This window comes from Globicephala melas, chromosome 7 (assembly GCF_963455315.2).
Source record: "Globicephala melas chromosome 7, mGloMel1.2, whole genome shotgun sequence".
NCBI classification, from domain to species: Eukaryota; Metazoa; Chordata; class Mammalia; order Artiodactyla; family Delphinidae; genus Globicephala; species Globicephala melas.
The window spans coordinates 80,421,388-80,441,805 of record NC_083320.1 but is presented as its reverse complement, the minus strand read 5'-3'; the positions used below and the strand labels follow the sequence as shown (position 1 = coordinate 80,441,805).

Here is a 20,418-nt window from a genome sequence, read left to right as displayed (position 1 = left end):
GGCAGAGCCTCGCAGTTTCCCTGGGTTGAGGAAATGGGAGTCAGTGGAAGCCAGGGTGCTGGAGAGTGAACAGCTATACAGAGAGAAAACTCTAGATCTGAAGAAGGTGTCTCTCCAGTATTCAGCTGAGTATTGATCATGCATGCAGGTGAGGAAACTATCAAGTCTGGGGAGAGAACCATCTGAAGGTATTAGAGGGAACAATCAGCAGGGATCATAAAGGGCAGGAAATAGTGCCTATTCTCACCGCGTAGATCTCGTAATTCACAGGGCATCAGGTATACAGAAGGGTATTGCCTCAACAGTGGGGAAAGTTAGTCCTAGACTAAACTCTACTCTGGTCTCATCTAACAAAGCTTAAAAGGAAGACCTGAGAGGATCATTCTGTTTCCAGGTAACCCAACTGCATCCCAGAACAAAGTTCAAGAATATTTATTTAAAAAGAAATTACGGCCAAACCAAAAAAAGTAAAATTGCAATTTATGGTACCCAGTCAAAAATTACCAGGAATGCAAAGAAGCATAATGAAGAGAAAAAAATCGATCAATCAAAACCAATCCAGAACTGACACAATTATAGAATTTGTTCACAAGGATATTAAATCAGTTATTATAACCATATTTCATACGTTCAAAATGCTAGAGGAAAAACTAAAGATTGTAAGTAGAGAAGTGAAACATGAAAAAGATGCAAATTGAACTCCTAGAGATGAAAACTACAGTGGCTGAGGTGAGAAGTGTACTGGGAAGGATTAATGTCATATTGGACATTATAGAAGAAAAGACTAATGAACCTGAAGACAAAGCCACTCTGAATGAAACATAGAGGGGGAAAAAAGGATTAAAGTAGTGAACGGAGCTTCAGGGGGCTGTGGGAACACTTTAAGCTGTCTAGCAATTATAGTCCCTGAAGGGCAGGGGAGGAGACAAAGAAATATTTGAAGGGATAATGGACGAGAATTTTCCAAATTTTGTGAAAACTATAAAGCCACAAATGCAAGGAGCTCAAAGAATCAGAAGCACAAGAAACAGAAACAGAACTACTCTAAGGCACATAATAATCAAAATGGTCAAAACCAGTGATAAAGATAAAATCTTAGAAACAGCCAGGGAATAAAGACACTTTACATACAGAGGATCAAGGATAAGATGACAATGAATTTCTCATGGGAAAAATTCAAGTGAGGAGACAGAGGAGAAATATACTTAAAGTGCTAAAAGAAAAACCGTCTACTTAGAATTCTGTATATGACAAAAATATCTTTCAAAAAATAGTTTTCTTTCAGACATACAAAGATGGGAAAGAATTCATCACCAATAGAACCACAGTACAAAAAATATTACAGGATGTCTTTTAGACAGAAGGAAAATGATATTAGGTAGAACTATAGATCTACACAAAGGAATGAAGAGCACCGAAAATGGTAGCTACATGGGTTAAGTATATAATGTTTTTTTCTTATTATTTATATATTTTTAATGAATAATTGACTCAACAAAAATAGCATAATGTGGGGTTTTTAATACAGGTAAAAGTACAATATATAACAACAATAGCCCAAAGCCTGGGAGGGGAAAAACATAAAACTGCTTTTGTTAAGGTTCTTATATGTAAAATAGTACTATATCGATTCAAGGTGGACTTTGATAGTGAAAGATGGACGCTATGACCCCTAAAGAAACCTTCAAAAAACGAAACAAGGGACTATATCTAAATAAGCGAAGAGGGAAGATAAAATGGGATCATAACCAATAATCTGAGAGAAGGCAGAAAAGAAGAAAAAGAGGAAAAAGGGACAAATAGAAAGCAAACAGCGAGTTTATAGATTTTAAACCTAACCATATCAATAATCAACTTAAATAAAAATAAACATCCCAATTAAAAGGTAGAGATGATCAGACTGGATAAAACAAACAAGACCCAAATATATGCTGTCTGTAAGAAAACCACTTTAAAGATAAAGACACTAATGGGTTAGAAGTAAAAGGGTGAACAAAGATATGCCATATTAATTATAAGAAATCTGGACGGGCTGTATTAATATGAGACAAAGTAGGTATCACAACAGAGAATATTATCAGGGATTTTTTAGAAGTCCATTTCATACTGATAAAAGGGTCAATTCAACAAGAGGCTATATCCACTCTAAACATTTATATACCTAATAACAAAGCTTCAGAACACATGAAGCCAAAACTGATAGAACCACAAGGAGAAATAGAAAAACCCACAATTGTGGTTGCAGATTTCACCATCCTTCTCTCAATAATTGATAGATCAAGCGGGTAGAAAATCAGTCAGAAAACTTGAACACCAGTCCCAACCCAAATGACCTGACTGACGTTTACAGAACATTCCACCCATCTACAGCCAAATACACATTCTTCTCAAGGGCACACAGAACATTTGCCAACAGAGATTATATTCTGGGTATAATGCAAACCTCAATAAATTAAAAAGGATTCAAGGCACACACTGTATTCTCTGACCGCAAAGGAATTAAAATAGAAATCAAAACCAGGTATCGATAACCCTGGTATTGTCTGGATAGCCAGACAATCTCCAAATATTTGGAAACTAAGTAACATGCTTCTTTGTTATCCATGGATCAAAGAAGAAGTCAAAACGGAAATTACAAAGTATTTTGAACTGAATGAGAATGAACACAACATATCAGAATTTGTACAATTCCACTAAGGCAGGACTTAAGAGGAACTTTATAGCACTAAACCCCTATATGAGAATAGAAGAAAGATCTCAAATCAACAACTTCAGCTTCTACCTAAGAAACTAGAAAAGGAAGATGGAATTAAACCCAAACTAAGCAGAAGGAAGGATTGGGCTTTTTTCTGGCTACGGTTAGCTGTGTGACCTGGGCCAGCATTGTTCTTTCTGGTCCTGCCTGGTTTCATCACTTGACAAATAAGGACTGTAAACAATATCAGTGTTCACCAAATGCTGGGTCCGCCGCATAGGAATCATAAGGGAGCCTGTTAGAAACACTAATTTCTAAGCCCTGACCCAGATCTAGGGAATCAAAATTTCTGGGTAGGGCCTGAGAACCTGTGCGTTTTAAACACAGAAGTGATAGAAATGTCTGGAGTGGTAGGACCAGCGTCCTTCTCCTTGGTGGCATTCAGTTCAGTGACATGACTTCTGAGGGGATGCCAGCCAGGAAGGCTCAGCCCTAGACAGGAGGCTCTCAGCTTCAGCGTGATCCCTGCCCCGTAACTCAAGTAGCCAAGTCATCATGGGGAACATAAGGGCCTGGACAATGAGAATGTTAGCAATGACCGGGATGGACTAACGGTAGAGCGCTTCCATTCATCTTATAACGTTACAGAAGTCTCAGCTTCCGTGGTATTCAGTAGGTGAAGGAGTCTGATTATGATCAAGGTCGGATTCCCAGTCCTTCTAGCTTAGGGTATGATTTAATGTTTCATTTTCATTTTATTTGTGCCTATTTCTGTTCCATAATTTATTTCTTTAAGCATCAGTGCCTTTATCTCTTTGAACAACCTCAACAAATTTATGCTGACATCTTTTCAGACGATTCTCTAAGATGCTTTTCATTTGGAGTGAACTATTCTTCCAAGTCTCTTGTTTCTTGGCTGTCCTGCGAGAAGTTAGCCTTTCTTCCTGTGTTTTGGAATTTTGGTTTGCAGGCTAATTTTGAGTATTCCCTCGAAACTTTTCCCTTCCTGCCAGGTTGACTGCCTAGCCCAGTCCTCCTATTCCTAAACCAGAACCAGGTTTTACAGTTGAGCGTAGGATGTACTGCCCCTAGGGGCCATCGAGGGGTATGGCCGATCCATTTACAGAGTGGGTAGTTGGCTCAGTTCCTGAGAGTAACACATTGCCTTTGCGCCTTGTCTCCCCAGGCTTACAGTTCTTCATCTGAAGCCATAGTCCCAGTAGAGTGAAAACACTGTCTACCTCTGGCATCTAACAGGAAGCCTGGCTCTGCTCCAACTCTCATTCACATTTAGAACTCCTTGTCCCACAGGGATCAAGCTCCCAGTCACTGGTGCCTACTTCCAGAGCCCAGACAACCCACAGTTTGTGTTTTCCCTTTGTGTCTGGTCCATGAGATCTTATCTTATACCAGAGCCTGGTTGGGTCTTCCTGGTTTCTTCCCTGCCTCCCTCCCTTCCTTCTTCTTTCTTTCTCTCTCTTTCTCTGTCTCTTTCTTCCTGCCTTTTAAGTATTTCATCTGTCATTGCTATGCGTTCAGAGTAGGAAGGTGAACTCACTGCCTCTTGATCATTATAAAAATCTGAATTAATTCATTTGAAAATGGTAAAGAAATGATATTTTTTCCAACCCCAAGTCTCTGGGGTAAGATCCACACCCCCTATCGTGATTGACTCCTGCTTACTCTTCCACTTGACACAACCTGAGCATTTAAATCTTCTGTTAATGCTTGTGGTATGTTATACAAGTTGGTACTTATTGATTTGTTAGAAATGGTATGTGTGTGCATGTCCTGTTCTCCAACATAATCTGCTAACCGCCTAACAGCAGAGACCATGATTTATCATTAAAGTATTAACCAAATGACACATTTTCTGATAGCCACACACAGAAAACCTCAATAAATACCAATTACCAGATTGATTTACCCCACCCATCTCAAATTTCCTTAGTTCCTCCATCGACTGCATCATGACACAACAAAAATACTTATATATCCCCAAATAATGTTGAAATACAAAAATGGACAGCTATATTCAATATATCAATACAAATATGTACACATTTGATATTTTCAGTTTTTTCTTTTCTTGCTATGTGCTTTGAGAGTTAGTGTCCCCTGATCTTTCAACCTGGAAACCTTGCATAGTTGTCTACTATCCATTTTCCAGTGAGACGGAGACAGAAAAATTACCAGTGAGATGGAGAGAGAAAAGGGCCTCCACCCCTGCCCATCAGGAAATCAGCTACCTGTGACCAGAGAGTGAGTACATTCTTTCTCCAGGTGTTAACCCACCCCAGCTAGTTAAGAGCCTGCAGGGCTTCTACTTTGGGGAGATAAAGAGGCAGACTGTGTGGGCTCCCTTCACCTCCCCCATAGAGCCATTTGTTCCTGGGGATACACCCCCTCCAGGAATCCTTCAATGCTCTTCAAACCATGGGCATGCACAATGTACCTGACCTTGTTCAAAGGCAGGGGCTGCACTGCCCCAGGCAAAGAGTAAAGAAATACAGAAAATTACATCTTTCCTTGTCTCTTTCACTCTGTTGTAAAAGGAAAGACTCTTGTGTCTGTTGACCAAAACACTTATTAGTTCTCCCTTTTTTTCTATCCACCCTGTAATGCACACCATCAGCTGTTAATGATTCAGCAATAGGAATCTTCACTTTGATAAGATGCAGCCAGTGGGAAAAAAACCGCAAAACTTTGTATCCTCTACACTTAGATCATTCATTTACCTGTGGGAAGAACGCTCTTTATGCCCCTTCATTGAATCAGGCATGGAGTTTGTGTGAAACATGTTTTATCCTGTAGAAAGGCTCTTTGGAGAGTGGCATTTACTCAAAGGAAACAAATGCCTGCAGGGTGTTCTTACCGAGGCGGGGGGTGGCTGGTGACAAGGTGTGACATCTGCAGAAGAAATATAGTCAAGCACTTGAGCCACCCCGTAGTTCCCAGTAGACAGAGGGCTCACTCACAAAACAACAGTAGAAATTTGGCTTATGTTCGAAAGGCTATTTACTCAGAACTCTACCCACGTGATGCTACTGGCATTTTAACTATAAAATAGGGAAAGGGACGTGAAATCTGTGTGAGACCACGGCTGCCAACACACACTCCTGCACACATGGGCGATCCCTGGCTTAGAGCAGCAAAGACTATAAATCCATGATAAGACGTGTGTTCATGTATCTGCATGAGAAAATGAGGGATACTTAACAAAAATGTAATTTGCTAAGTACGTGGAAGGTTATCCTTATACTCTAGGTTTCCTTTCAAGTTTTAGTTTGGGCTTTTAAAGACAAACTAGAAAGTTACTACATTCCTAAATCCCTGTAAAACAGACTTAAAACTGAGTGGCAGATTTTAAAGACACTTGTGGGTTAAGGGTGGAACACTGGGAGATGTTTTAATGTTTTTTTTTCAAGGGAGTACTCAAAGGTGAAATATATTAACGCGTGTGAGAGTAGTCATAGAAAAGCGTACTTACTGTTGAATATGTTTGCCAGAAGATTTAGATTCTAAAAAGAGAAGACCTGAAAGGCAGGGTGCCAGTGCTCCTTGACTTGGGAAAAACCAGGGACTTGGAAGAGTTCAGTGGAGCCCACCACCTGACCTCCTACAATGGGGAGTGTTATGGGTTGAATTGCGCCCCCCAAAAGAAACGTTGAAGTCTTGACCCCCGAAGTCCCAGAATGTGACTTTATTTGGAATAGAGTCTTTGTAGTTAGTTACAATGAGGTCATACTGAGCTAGGGTGGACCTTAATCCAGTGACTGGTGTCTCGTCCTCTAAGAAAGAAAACGGAGGATTTAGAAGACACACAGGGAGAACGCTTTGTAATGATGGAGGCAGAGGTCAGAGTGACACACCTACAAGCCAAGGACTGGCAAGGATTGCTGGAGGTACCAGAAGCCACGAGAGAGGCATGGGACACACTCTCTTTCAGGGCCTCCAGAAGGATGCCCTTGATCTTGGACTGCTACCCTCCAGGACTGTGAGAGACTACATTTCTGTTATTTTAAGCCACTCAATTTGTGATACTTTGTTATGGAAACCCTGGGAAACCTACACAGGGTTAACCTGTGTAGATACCATCCATTTTTTGGTTGTTTCCACTGGGAGAGTAAATTCAGTCCCCGCTATTCCATCTTAGCTGGAAGCACAGATCTACTAATGATTTTTTGATGAGTTTTTTAATGTCTTGTTATGGATACCTTCTGCATGGGCACATTATGTGAAGAAGTAAGTTTGGTGTTTAATCCCTCAAGCATACCTTCTGAGACTTCCCAGTTTCCTCTGTTAACACTTTCATATTTCACATTTATATGTTAGATTATTTGATCAATGACTTTGTCCCTCACTAGACTGAAAGCTCAATGAGACATGGCACCAATGTTTTTGTTTTGCTCATCACTGTCTTTTCAGCTTCTAGTATGTACCTTTTGTTGAATAAATGTTTGGTAAAAGAATGAATTTTCTGTCTGCAAAATGCATTGCTATTCTTTTAACACAGCATTCCAGGGAACTTCAACACTTCCTGATTTGATTATTCTATGTACTTTCACACTGTCTGTCCTAGGACACCCCTACATTTGCCCAATCTACCCGTTATGGAGAATGTTGGCAAAGGGGCACTTCTGTGTTAGACTTGCAAGATTGTGCCCTATGCCTTCCCCCAAAGAGGAAGGACTGGCTGCTGGCATCCCAGGAGCCTTTAAAATTCAAGAGTCTCCCAAGGCTGGACAGCCAGACCCTGCACAGAGGGCACTGGGCAGAGATGTGGTCCTAGAGAACTACATGATCTTATTGGAGAATCCTGTTTTCTTTTGGAAGTAAACTCGTTGGGAGAAAGAGGAAGAAGATAGCTATATAACATGCACCGTGTAGTTAGTACTAGATATGGACTATTCACTGGTGACTCTTCAAAAGACCACCAGAAACACTTATAAATCAAGCAAAGCTAAATTTATTAGCTCTACTGCAATATGGACAACATCTCCTGGACCGTCTCAGTAGAGACTCTGAATCAGAAAATTAGGGAAGGATATGAGAGACTGAATGTACAAATGCACAAATGGCCGGACCACATATAGCAATAGAGCTCTGACCCACAGCCTCGGTGATAGCCAGCCCAGGAAGCCAAACCACAACCTCTGCAGCAATTGGCCTAAAATGGTCAAGACTGGTCAATGACTGACAGTTCCCCTAATTTTGCTCCCTCCCCCCTCAACTCAGGACTAAGCAGAGAAAGTCAAATATGCCTTCTAATTACCCTACCTCCAGCCTCTCCATGACAACAATTTCCAATTAGAGCATACCAGAAGTTGTCCTTTTTGTTTTTTTAATTATAAAGCTTTACCACTCTTCTGCTTGGGTTTAGTCTCTACCAAATGCAAGTGAGGGTGGCTTAAATCTCTTGCTATAGTAAACGCTGAATAAATAGCCCCTGTTCTCATCTGGATTCCCTTCATTCATTCCCATAGGTATTTATGAAGTTTTTAGAGCCTGAGCTGGGATTTTTAGGCAAGTCTTGAAAAGTAGGGACTAGTTGGAATGGGCAGAGTCTATGACATAACACTTTGGAAGGCACAGCTAGGAGAGAGTCTGGAAGTACTCACTTGAGAAGTTAGCCTTATGTGAGCAGTTTAATAGGCTCACAGTTTTTTTTCCAGAAGCAGGTATTCCCTGGAGCAAAGAGCTAGGATATTTTTGTTTGGTCCCAGGAATATTTAACATAGGTAGAACAAAGTATGCCTGGTTCAAGAATTGGTTAATACAAGGACAGGGAATTATGTTGGTTCCAGTTCTTGGGGTTGATGAGGAAAGAAAATTCATTTTTAAGTCCATCCTTGATTTTTTTCTTTTCTTACTCAACCTAGACAACAAGGTCAGTCACTTGAATAATGCCCTCACTAGCACAAACAACTTCCTTAGCTACTGTCCTATTGTGCTAACCCACAAGGTGCTAAACCTGAATTAATCCTACACTGTGTGATGAAATTGTTTTTCATCTCTTGTTCCAACAGCAATCTGTTGGTGGTGGCTAGGAGGAACAGTGAACTCAGAAGGGTGCTGAGGCCATGTGAGGTCTCAGAAGGAACAAGCACGTGTCTGCTATGTGCACAAGTGGAGAGTGGAGAGAGTTTAAACTTGTATGTCTCAAAAATGTATACCTCTACTGAGCTTTGGGCCCACATATCCAACTACCCCCTGGGGAACCTTATCTGGATAGTCTACAACCGTGCCAATCTGCACAAATTATAATTGCTCTCCTTCACCAAAGGTTTGCTGATCGATCCATCAGATTGGCCCCATGATCCTTGTTGGCACAGTGTTCCAGGCAGCCGTTACCACCACTCAGGTTAACACGCAATTCAAGATAAACCCTCTGTGATCTGGCTAAGGAAATTTGCTCTGATTGTGGAGTTATAGGCATCAACAATGGGGATGAGAGAAGAAGTTGATGAAATGATGGAAACCCAACCTCTTGAAATTTTATCTCATTTTTTCTTGCCCCTGAGTGCAGAAGATCAGAAGCAAAAATTCAACCAGTACTAGATTATCTCAGGTACAGTGATAGACACTGGGGAAAAGAAAGGTAATGAAACTTTTAGACCTTTTTGGATTCATTCTTTACAATATCCTATTTAGCTTACGTATACCTGCCCATCTCTCACAACTTCCTCTCAACCTCCAATATTTTAATTGTCAGATGGTAATTAGGAGACAACCTTATTTATGGGAAGAATTACAATGTCAATTCTATGTAAGGTGGTATCTGTGTTTATGCAAAAATTGCTCCCTGATAGAAACAGATATAAAACTGATTGATGTCTTAAAGCAACTGAGGGGTCTTTGCTGGCAGCTAAAATTACTGTTTCCTAGTAGAAAAACTGGTGGAGAAAATTGAGTTCTTATAATAAATTCCATAACTGCTTAACTGTAAATGATTTTTAAAAGTCACTTGACTGTGCAAACTGGTTAGAAGTATTTAAATGATATTTCAAAAGCTTAATGTCAACCATCAGTGTCCAATAAATGAAAATTACTTTTAGTGATACATCTGGAAATATGATGGTTTTTTGAGCCAAAATCTCTCAAGCTTTGCATAAAATCTGTATTTTAATTTCCACTGTGTGCCTGTTATATAAACTTCTGATATTTGTTATAGAGAAAAAGAAGATAAACTAGATACTACTTGGAATATTGAAAAATGAGTAGAATGTTAAGATATGCTAAATTTATTGTTCGCTCATCAAGAGAAAGAAAGTGAATTTATTTAGGGAAACAATTTTACTTAAAGAAAGGGCAATATTTTAATAAGTAGAAAGGGGAAGGGAACATATTTTGAAATAGGAGCAGCATCACTGGAATGAAAAATGTAATGTGACAAAGTAGCTACCTTGAAGGAGAAAACACTCATTTTTGTTACAGTCCTGTAAAATCCCAACTTTATCTTCATTCTTATCTGTTCATTCATTTAACTATTATTTATTGAGTACCCACTCTGTACTGGCATTGTGTAAGCCATTGGTGACATTTCAGTCAATAAGATAGTCATAGTTTCTTCTTTCACAGAGAGTGTTTAGTGGAATTTTCATTAATGATTAATTCATACACTCATTATATTAGGTAAAATGAAGTTTAGCTCTGTGTGACAGGAAACTTGAATTAACAATGGTTTAAACAATTGCGTCATCTAAATATAGATCATCCAGGGACTTCCCTGGTGGCACAGTGGTTAAGAATCCGCCTGCCAATGCAGGGGACACGGGTTTGAGCCCTGGTCCGGGAAGATCGCACATGCCGTGGAGCAACTAAACCTGTGCGTCACAACTACTGAGCCCGCGCACCTAGAGCCTGTTTTCCACAACAAGAGAAGCCACCATAATGAGAAGCCTGCGCACCGCAATGAAGACCTAATGCAGCCAAAAATAAATAAATTAAATAAATTAAAAAAATAAATATAGATCATCCAGACCTCAAATTGCGGGTCCATCATCATAATAAACCTCAAGCCTTTTTATCTTGCTGCTCTGCCATTCCTAACCAGCATAGGCATTTAGATTTTGAGTCTGTTTTCTTTCATTTAGCATAGTGCATTGGGATATAGAACGTTGTTCGTATCAACAGCCCATTCCTTTTCATTATTGAGTAGTATTCCATTCTATGGAAATACTACATTTTGTTTATCTGTTTCCCAGTTGAGGGACTTTGGAGTTGTTTCAAGATTTTAGTGACTAGATTGCTATAAATATTTGTTTAGAGGTTTTTGTGTGAATATAGGCCTATCATTTCACTTTGGTAAATATCTAGGAGTGGAAAATTGGGCCATATGGATGTGTATACTGAACTTTGTAATAGCTATGAAACTATTTTTAGAGTGGCAGTACATTGTGCATTCCCAACAGCAATATACAAGAGTTCCAGTTGCTCTGCATCCTCATCAGAATTTGGTATCATCAGGGTTTTTTTTAACCATTATATTAAGTGTATAGCAGTATCTCATTGTGGTTTTAATTAGCATTTCATTAATGACTAGTGATACTGAGCGTCTTCTCCTGTGCTGCTGTCATCTGTATATCTTTTTTGGTAAAATGTATGTTCAAATCTTTTGTCCGTTGAAGAAATTTGATTGGTTGTTTTCTTCTTGTTGAGTTTTGAGAGTTCTTTATATATATTGGCTACAAGTCCTGTGTCAGATATATGATTTGCAAATATTTTCTCTGTCTTTTCATTCTGCCAACAGTTTTGTTTGCAGAGCCAATGTTTTTAATTTTGATAAAGTCTAATTTATTTATTCTTTTATGGATTGTGCTTATCTTAAAATTGTATATTTATATGTTAAAAGCCAAATTTATAAAAAACCAAAAGAATAAATTCCTCCTGGCACCAACAGATTATCTACAAATAGTACATTAGCTATGTCTCCTAAATGTGACATCGAACAAGAAGAAATTAGATAATTTATGCTGGAAGAACTAGATTACAGTTATGAAAGATGACATAAGGATCTCACAATATCAATTTTTAAAACACAGAACTAAAGACTTTTAGATTCTGTACCTTTGTAGTATGTAAATACATGAAATAAAATGTTTCATGGGGGCTTCAAACACCCATTCATTTATTAATCCATTTATTTCTTTAAAAATTTTTACTGAGCACCTACAATGAGCCAGACACTGTGTCCTGGATGATGGTACACAGATGAATATGAACAGAGATAGAACTTTGGACAAATAAATAAACAGGTTATAACACAATGTGGTAAGAACTATAGTTGGCATTTGTTCAAAGTAAACCATGCTTCTTTTTGCACAGGTGGTGGTTTCATCACACACATCTCAGTTTACAATTATTTTTCTGTGTGACGGGCCTTAATGTTTGTCTCTCTCATGGTCTATTCCAGGAGTATAAATACAATTTATGTTTTCTTCATAGTGGCTGGCACATAATACGAGCTGGATAAACAATTGTTGAATAAATAAAGTGCTTGCTATTGAAGTATAGAGAGGAAGAGTTGCTAACTCTGCTCCTGGGATCGCATTAAAAAAGGTGACTTTTGAAGTGAGTCTTGAAGCAGAGGTAGGAACTTGCTGGTGGGGGTGGGGTGAGGCTGGGGAGGAAGAGAAGGGCAGCAGGGCAGCACTGTACAGTCTTAGCCATGGGCATGTGAAGTCACACAACCCCTGTGGGAAGGACAAAAGGTCCCAGGAGGGTAGAATCATCCTATGTAGGGAAGTGTGGGGAGCAGCAGATGAAGCCGAAATGGAAGGCAGGGGTCAGGATGGGAAGGAAAGGCCTTGTCAACCAGGATAGGTTTGAACTTCATAGCGATGGAGTTGGGGAGACTGAAGGATTTTAAGCTTTTAAGTGACATGAGCAGTAGAGCAGTAAAGACTATGGCTGAAGCCTGGATAAGAGATGATAAGGGTGTGGCAGTGGCAGCAGAGATGTTGAGGAGAGACAGACCTGAAAGCTATTCCAGGAGACCAAATTTATGGGACTTGGTGATTGATAAGATATGAAGGGTAAAGTAGGAAGAGAATTTAAAGTTTTAGCTCTTCTGATGCCTGCAGAGTATCGTATGTAGGGAGTTAACATATTATTTTTTTCCTGATTAATAAGTATTACATGTTCTTTAGAAAATATAGGAAAGCATAAAGAAGAAAAAAAAATCAGCTCTTATCTCAGCGCACAGAAATAACCACTGCTGATATTCTGAGTGCCTATCCTATCATTCTTCTAAAATAGATCCTAAGGATTCTATCTCCACAAGAAATCCACGGTCTCATGAACAACATTAATATATTGAATTTAATTTTGAACCCAAATGTTAAGTTTTGACTATACTGTGAGCTGAGTCAATTTTTTAAAAAAATCAAGTGAATTAGGTACATGGGTGGGAACTTCCAAAGAAAGAATTTCTTCCCTGGAAACTAAATAAGGGGCAGCGATGACACCCAGGACATGCCCTCATTCGTACCAGATTCTCAGAGGTTACCTGCCCAGTCACTGAGGGACATTTCCAGGTTCCGTTTCATTAATTCATGTTCAATTCATTCAATGTGCTGATCCCTGCAGGAAGGCAGCTCTGCAGTGATCAACTCCCGTGTCCAAATGTTTGGAGTGCTAATTATTTTTGCCCACTTGAACCTAGAGCTTGTGTGAACCTGTGCACATAAACTAAGTAAGAGAAAAACTTTCTGAGGTCCAGGAGCTGTGAATCAAAAACGCATTATTTGAGACCCTTCCAGATAGAGGAAATGGGAGGGAAGTTTAAAAAAAAAAAAGAAAAGGATATTTTTATGTTGAGAGGAGCGGGGAGGAGCAGAGTCAGGAAGATTCAGAGGATGTCTGCCTGAAAAGAAGCTCGAACAATAGAAAAGCTAAGGAGGAGAGAAAGGGGGCTCAACGATGGACAAATGTATCCACTGGGGCGGGCCGTCCTAGCGAAGGTAGCCTGCAGGCCAGGTACCAAGCGGAGGTGCTGCAGCTGGGGGCGAGGTCCCGGCTCCCGGACGGAACCCTTCCTCCCGACCTTCCCGGGGACCTTCCCTCGTCACGCCCGCCCCCGCCCCGGTCCTCGCCTGCCCTCAGCGGTGCTCAGAGGGTAGGCGGTTCCGCTTCCACTCTGAGGCTCTGGATTGAAAAGTCCCCGAGAGTCAAGTATGATTTACAACAGGAAAGAGAAAAATCAATACCTGCAGAGAGGTTTGGGGATGGGGGGTGGCGGTTACTTGAGGCAAACGTTTGGCAGAGGGTGGGAGAATTCTGCCTTGGGCTTTTCCCACCAAGCCTACAACCCGACTCCCACTTCTTCACGAGGATCTGCCATCACCAACCCCGGCTCTCTCCCCAACTCCGTCGCCCGCCCCGCGGCGTGCGTCTTCTATTGCAAACGTCAGGTGGTCTAGGTTTGCCCTGAGTAAGGAGCTCGACGTGCTTTTCAGCTGTGGTTCTTAGGTGCCGGGGGTTTCGCACGGCCCTGGGGGTGGCGGGGAGTAGGCTTTGGCTGGGGCCATTTCACACGGCCAGGCTTTCCCTCACTCAGCTACTGGCCAGGGTGAAGCGAGCGGCGCAGGGGGTCGCTCACAGGAAAGGGGCAGTGCAACCTGAGCAAACATTGCTAGTTTTGAACGCTCACCGCGAACGGGCTTCAAGGGCAGGTCTCATATCCTCCCGGTTCCGTCCGCGGAACTCGGCAGACTCACTCTGCCGGCCGAAGCGCGGAGCCGGGCACCCCAGCTGCGCCGAGCCAGCAGCTCCGGCCCGCCTGAGTTTGGACACTGGGCGCTCAGGCAGACTCTCCCGGAGTTGGGTCGCGCGCTCCGGACCAATGAGCGTGCCCCGCGGAGGGCTCGGCTCCCCCCCGCGCGCGCTGATTGGTCCCGCGGCCGGCTAGGCCGGGCAGGCCAGTAGCGGCTGCGGGAGGCGGCGAGGGCCCGGCGCGAGTGGGAGTGGCGCGCGCCCCCCGCCGCCCTGTCCCTCCCCGCCGCGTTCCCTCCTTCTTTTCCTCCCTCCCTCGCTCGCTCGCTCGTTCCCTCCTCGCACTCCCCGGCTCCGGCCGCGCGCTGGCGGGGCTCCGCATTGCACACTCCGGGGGCGCCGCAGTGTTCGTGGGATGGAGCAGCGGGCTGCCGCTGGCGGCCGGAATCCGCGTGCAGCCCGGGTGAGTAGAGGCGGGCTTCCCGGGAGAGCACAAAAGGAAACGGGGCTCCTGCCAGCGGCCCGAGCTTATGCGGGGCCTGGGCCAACCACGGAGTGGGCTGAGTCCCTGGAACTACCGAGTGCTAGGACAGTCTTTCCCCCCACAGCCCCTGGCCAGCAGAGCTGGTGTCTTCGCTTCTGCATCCCTCTCCGGTGTTTTGCCCCCGAGTGGGCAGTCCGCACTGCGCGCAGCCTGGGCAGGTCCGGAGGGGCGTGTGTGCGTGTGTGTAGTGCTGGTGCTCTGGGGGTGGGATGGAAATGTCAGGAGCTGCCAAGTTCACCGCTGGAGGAATCTTTCCCAAGAGTAATTCAGCACCTTCCCAGGGCCAGGCATGCGTCCACCAGGAACTCCAGCCGGAGGGAGAACCGGGGAGGCGGAGTGGCAGCGCCCCACATGTTGCTGCGGGGCGGGCGGGGGGTGGCGGTGGGCGGCGGCCATGGCCCGGCTGCGCCCACCCAGAACCAATGCGGTGGGGCGGTGAGCTGGGGCGCTTCCAGCCGTCGCGCTAACGGGCAAGGCCCTCCGACTGCCCACTATGGGGGTTCGGCGAGGTGGCGTCCACCCACTGAGCCAGAGCTTCGCCTGGGCTTGACTTGGCGACCCGCTTTTCTCTACATTAAAAGCAGTTCCATTGATTACATTTGGTTAAACATTCTATTTTAGCCTAAAGCTCTCTATCGGTCGGTCTATCTGACTCGCTCTGACCCCCGCCGCGATCTCACCAGCTCCACTCCCCCAACCCCTGCCTCGACCCTATTCCTCACAGTGAGGTTCAAAACTTGATGTTTGAGCATGATTTGTATCCGGCGTGGTCCCTGGCATCTCAGATATCACAATCATTTGCCGTTTCCTAGGGGAGTCCAAGGACTTGTTGTAATTTGGGGGGTGGGGGTGGGGCGGGACATTGAGGAGGCAGCAACTCTTTGGTAGGGAGCTAGTTGGTAGAATAGCGTTGACCTACCAGAGCCATATGACAAAAAGAATGTTAAGCTTCTCCCTCTGGTAACTCACCCAAGGTGTGACCTCCAAAATTCAGTTTTCTTTGTGGGAGGCTAGGGAGTTTAGATTCTCCAGGGGAAAGGTTATTTCTTGTTAAATTGACTTACAGTGACATATGCTCTGTTCTGCTCTTCACTGGCCAGCCATTGCAGATGCCTTGATATTATTAGGGCAATTCCCTTAAAGCCATTACGTTTTCTTACTCGAAGTAGCTCTTTGAAATTTTAGATCTGCACCCTATTTCTCTAGAAGACGTTAATGGTTACTGTATATGTGCTCATGTGTACCAAGTTTGCCAAAGATATTTGTGCAATCGTCCATGAAATGGCTTAATACACATTTATGGTAAACCCATTTAAATGTAAAACATCTATCTGCTTTCAATTTTACTTTCCTCCTTGACCAAAGGCACTAGACTGAAACAGGACTTAAAAGAGGCTTCCTTGTTTAAAAAGAGGTTTTACAGAACTCTAGTCCTGAGAGCAAACAGTACGCTTTTGAGCTTGTAGGCACACAAAGGCTGTTAAAAACTGTAAATTCGTTTTTTGGGGTTAAAAATATCAGAAATGCTTCCAGACCAAAAAGGGTAGCTACAATGCATAGGTCTACATTTTGAAGCTGTTGACAGTCTTTATAAGATGAATGTTTATAGCACAGAATGCATAAACGGGACTGATTATAGCAAATAATGCCAAGTAAAAAACCATACTTTGCATCATATGTACGGTTTACATGGCACACTGGAATCTACTATTAAAGTATCTGTGAGGAAGTCACCCTGATTTTACAGGTGGAACAGCTGAGGCTCTCAGAAGTTGAGTGACTTTTCCAAGGTGAATAGCAGAGTTCAAGTCAAGTTTTTTTCCCAAGTTCTTCCCTCCCTTGCTCCCTCCCTCCCTTTCTTCATGCTGGGCTTCCTTCTTTCCTAGTTCTAATTTCTGTACCTCTTTTTACTATTCAGCGCATAGCTTCCGGACCATTATGTACCATTCCCAAAAGGCTTTGCTCTCTGCAAAGTACCACATAGCTCCCTGTAAGGTGAGGGCTGATAAACATTTAAGGAGAAAGCTAATAATGGATTTTAAGGAACAATCCTTTTCCAAGGGGCATATTATTTTTATTAATGAGTTGTTAAATATACAAGTAATCAAAACCCTGAAGAATGATGGCCTTATGGTAGTGCTTCAGAAAAATCAAGTGACTAATAGTGGCATAGATGTTTGAGAAATACGTAAGTCTCCCACTCTATAAGCAGAAACTCCTCATAAGTTCAATAGACAATTACAGTGAAGCCCTAATAAATGATTATTTCATTAGTGTCATTTGAATTTTAAAAAGAGTTGACAAAACAGATTACTTAAATAAACCCAGAGCCACTCTGGAAAAAAAAAAAAACCTCACTCATCAAAAGTCCTGAAATCCTCGCTAACTAGTTTACAAATGCAACAGAAAACATTGATTAAAGAGAAATCATGTTTTCACTTGCATAGCTAGCAATAAGGGGCTTACAGCTATCTGTCTATCTGATTATTTATTAAAAACCCATCATTTACACATCTTTTCTTGGAAAACTATTGCTCATGATCTTTATTTATGACACATTGCATAATATTTTTTAAGATGAGTAGAATTAATTTTGTTTGGATTAATGTAGGTAGAAATATTTGAAGGGTCAGTTTATTAAATTAAGCCCCTGAAGGGTGACAGATCCCAAGCACACTGAAAATGAGATGGCCAAAAATGAATGTGGAAAAATTCTTGCAGTGGAGTCCCAAAATAATAATGAAAGACTCTTACATACTGTGAAAGGAGAATTGTGGAAATACTTGGCTTACATTGTACCAAACAGATACTCAGAGATAAAAAGAGAACACAGTATAAATGAATTCTTTGCTTCTGCTTTTGCTGAGTAACATTCTTATACCCAGGCTTTCCCAGGCAGTAAACACACTGGAGGTAATAGATCAAGAGATGGCAAGTGCTCAGGATATTCCAGACCCAATCAACAGACTAGATACTAAATCACCAAGATGGCCATCACTCAAGCGTGTTGAACCTTAGTGTGTAAATGACAGCTCTCTGGGGCATTGGCTGGCGGCCTCGCGGGGCTTTTGTCAGGGGAGGAGTTTCAGGGGGGACCCTGCAGCCATCAGGCCAGATCCATGTCCCTATAGATCAGTATTCAAAGTGAACACAGATTACAGTTAGTACAACTTATTTTGGAGAAAGGGGGAATAATGTATTAGAGTTTAAGGAGGAAATATATTTGTGGCTAAAGTGTTGCCCAAAATATGATATTTTTAAACTTTCAGAAAGCCTGACTGGATTTCAAATCCTGGTTCTTCCCTATTCATGAATTTTTTTTTTGGCCAAGAAACAAGAAACAGAGAGTGGAGATAGACACTTCTCTGAATGGACAAATAAGCTCTTCCAGGAACTAGTTTGTGGATGGTTTTATTTAAACTTTTATAAATGTCTGTAGATGGTATGTAGTTCTTATGGGTAAGTGAAAACTACACTGATAAAGTTGAATCATAGGAATAACTAAAAAGACAGCCTAAATGGGAAGAAAAATAATAGAAGATTAAAGTCAAAATGGAAGATTGAAGATAAGTGTATTTGGGAAAAGCAATTTGGGAAAAGCAAAAGTGTATTTGGGAAAAAAGTGTAATTGGGAAAAGTGTATTTGGGAAAAGCACATTTATAGGAGATGGTTTTGGATTCCATTCCCATCAGAGGTCAGTATAGCTGGATAATATTCTCTCAGCTTTCTTAAAAAAAAAGTGTGTCCACCAAGTTAAAGTTAATGTTAAGAAAAGGATATAAAATTCTATATTAGTGTGATACCATTAAAAGTGTGTAGTTGAGTTAGTTTGTATAAATCTTCTTTCCATATCTGTTCATCTATCTATTATAGAAGGAAATGCATCAGTACATTAATAGTGACTATCTCTGGGTATTATGGGATTGCAAATGTTTTTATTATCTTTCTTTACTTCAGTATTTTCCAAATTTTCTTCAATGAACATGTATTGCTCTTAGAAGAAAAAGTATTATGGAAATAATATATAGTGTTGTAACCTCAGATTTCAAATAGTCTTACTATAACAAAGGCTCATTTGATTGTCATTTCTATGTCTTCTGTAAATCTGCATTTGAAAAATTTGCCTGTTTTTTCCCCCTGAATTCCCTATATATGAAAGGCAGCATGTTTAAATAATTTTTTTTTTTTGTATTTGATACTAAGGAAAAGTGTGGCTGAATATGAGCACTGTGCTTTCCTTAGACAGTGAGAACTGGGAAATCAAAAGTCGTTCTGTTTTTGCTATAACTATCAGAATATGAAGAACCAAGTTAATGGAAGCTGGTATGTCTTGTAACAACTCCATAGACAAAGGATCCCATAAGGGATGTGCCCAGTTTCCAGAGCCATGGCCCTCAGAGAAGCCCCAAGTATGATGTCCCCATCAGATAATTTTAGTTTTCTCTCAGTCTACCAATTAGGGGTAGGGGTCATAGTTATAACTAGTGGCTAGCTAGCATAACTAGTAGCCTAATTGACATTTTTACCCTTATGAGGTTGCTGCAAAGGAAGAGCTATACAGATACTGGAAGTCAAATTCTCATGCACACAGTTATAAATACAGTGAACTTGGATTATTTTTCCTGAAAATATAGAACTAGAACACATCTGTTGATATTTGAAAGCAAGGGGGTTCAGACAGGAAGTAATAAGCTCAAAGACTGTAATACCCTTATCTCCTGTCATGCATCCCACTTGCCCATCCTTACTCTCTCTTTTGCCAAGAGGAGCTACAGGCTAAAATTAAAAATAGATTCCAAAAAACATTCAGGTGTATGCATGAATCATTACCACATCATGGATTGTTAGGCAAAACAGAAGTACTGGGCGTGAAATCTTCATCTTTTTGTAGAAGCCATAGATATAAGAATTCTTAAAGCCAAGATTGTCCTATCTCTGACATTTTTTTAAAAAAATCATGATTGTTACTTGAGTTATCAAAACAAGTATCTCTAAGCATTCTAAATGATTACATAACAATACAGTTAATGTGTTTGGGTGGTAGGATTTTGGATAAACATTTTCAAAAATATATTTCTTAATATTTTATGCCCTAAAACGCAGGATAAGTAAAGATTGCATTATTCTCATCCCATTTTCCCCCCTTTTCAAGAAGTACCCCCTTCCTTCAAATCAAGAAGTATCAGATTTGCAGTATATAAACTAGCAAATGTACACATTATTTGTTTCCATCAAGACATCTAGAAATACTAGTTTCTTTATACCATTAAAGCAATTTAGATAATATATACACTTACTTGCACTTATAGTAATAGCATTTATTACTCTGCTTTTTATTTGTATGGCTTTTCATCTGCAGGACTCTACCTGCTTATGAGGGATTCTGCGACTCTTCCATTGGCAGAGAGGGCAGTGTAGAGCAATGTTAGAGGCCTGGAATTTCCCATGTTGTAATTCTGGCCC

The 20,418-nt window shown here is 41.4% G+C and overlaps 1 protein-coding gene across 2 annotated transcripts in view; it reads left to right on the top strand.

Annotated features, from left to right (window-relative positions):
- The first annotated feature begins 14,754 nt into the window (after window positions 1–14,754).
- Window positions 14,755–20,418, top strand: part of LYPD6 (LY6/PLAUR domain containing 6) — a 110,139-nt gene continuing 104,475 nt past the window's right edge. Inside the window, exon 1 of one of the 2 annotated variants that reach the window (XM_030852809.2) lies at window positions 14,755–14,873. The gene's annotated coding sequence lies outside the window, so the exon portion shown is untranslated. The remainder of the gene's footprint in view (window positions 14,874–20,418) is intronic. The other variant, XM_060301501.1, reaches the window with a different exon arrangement.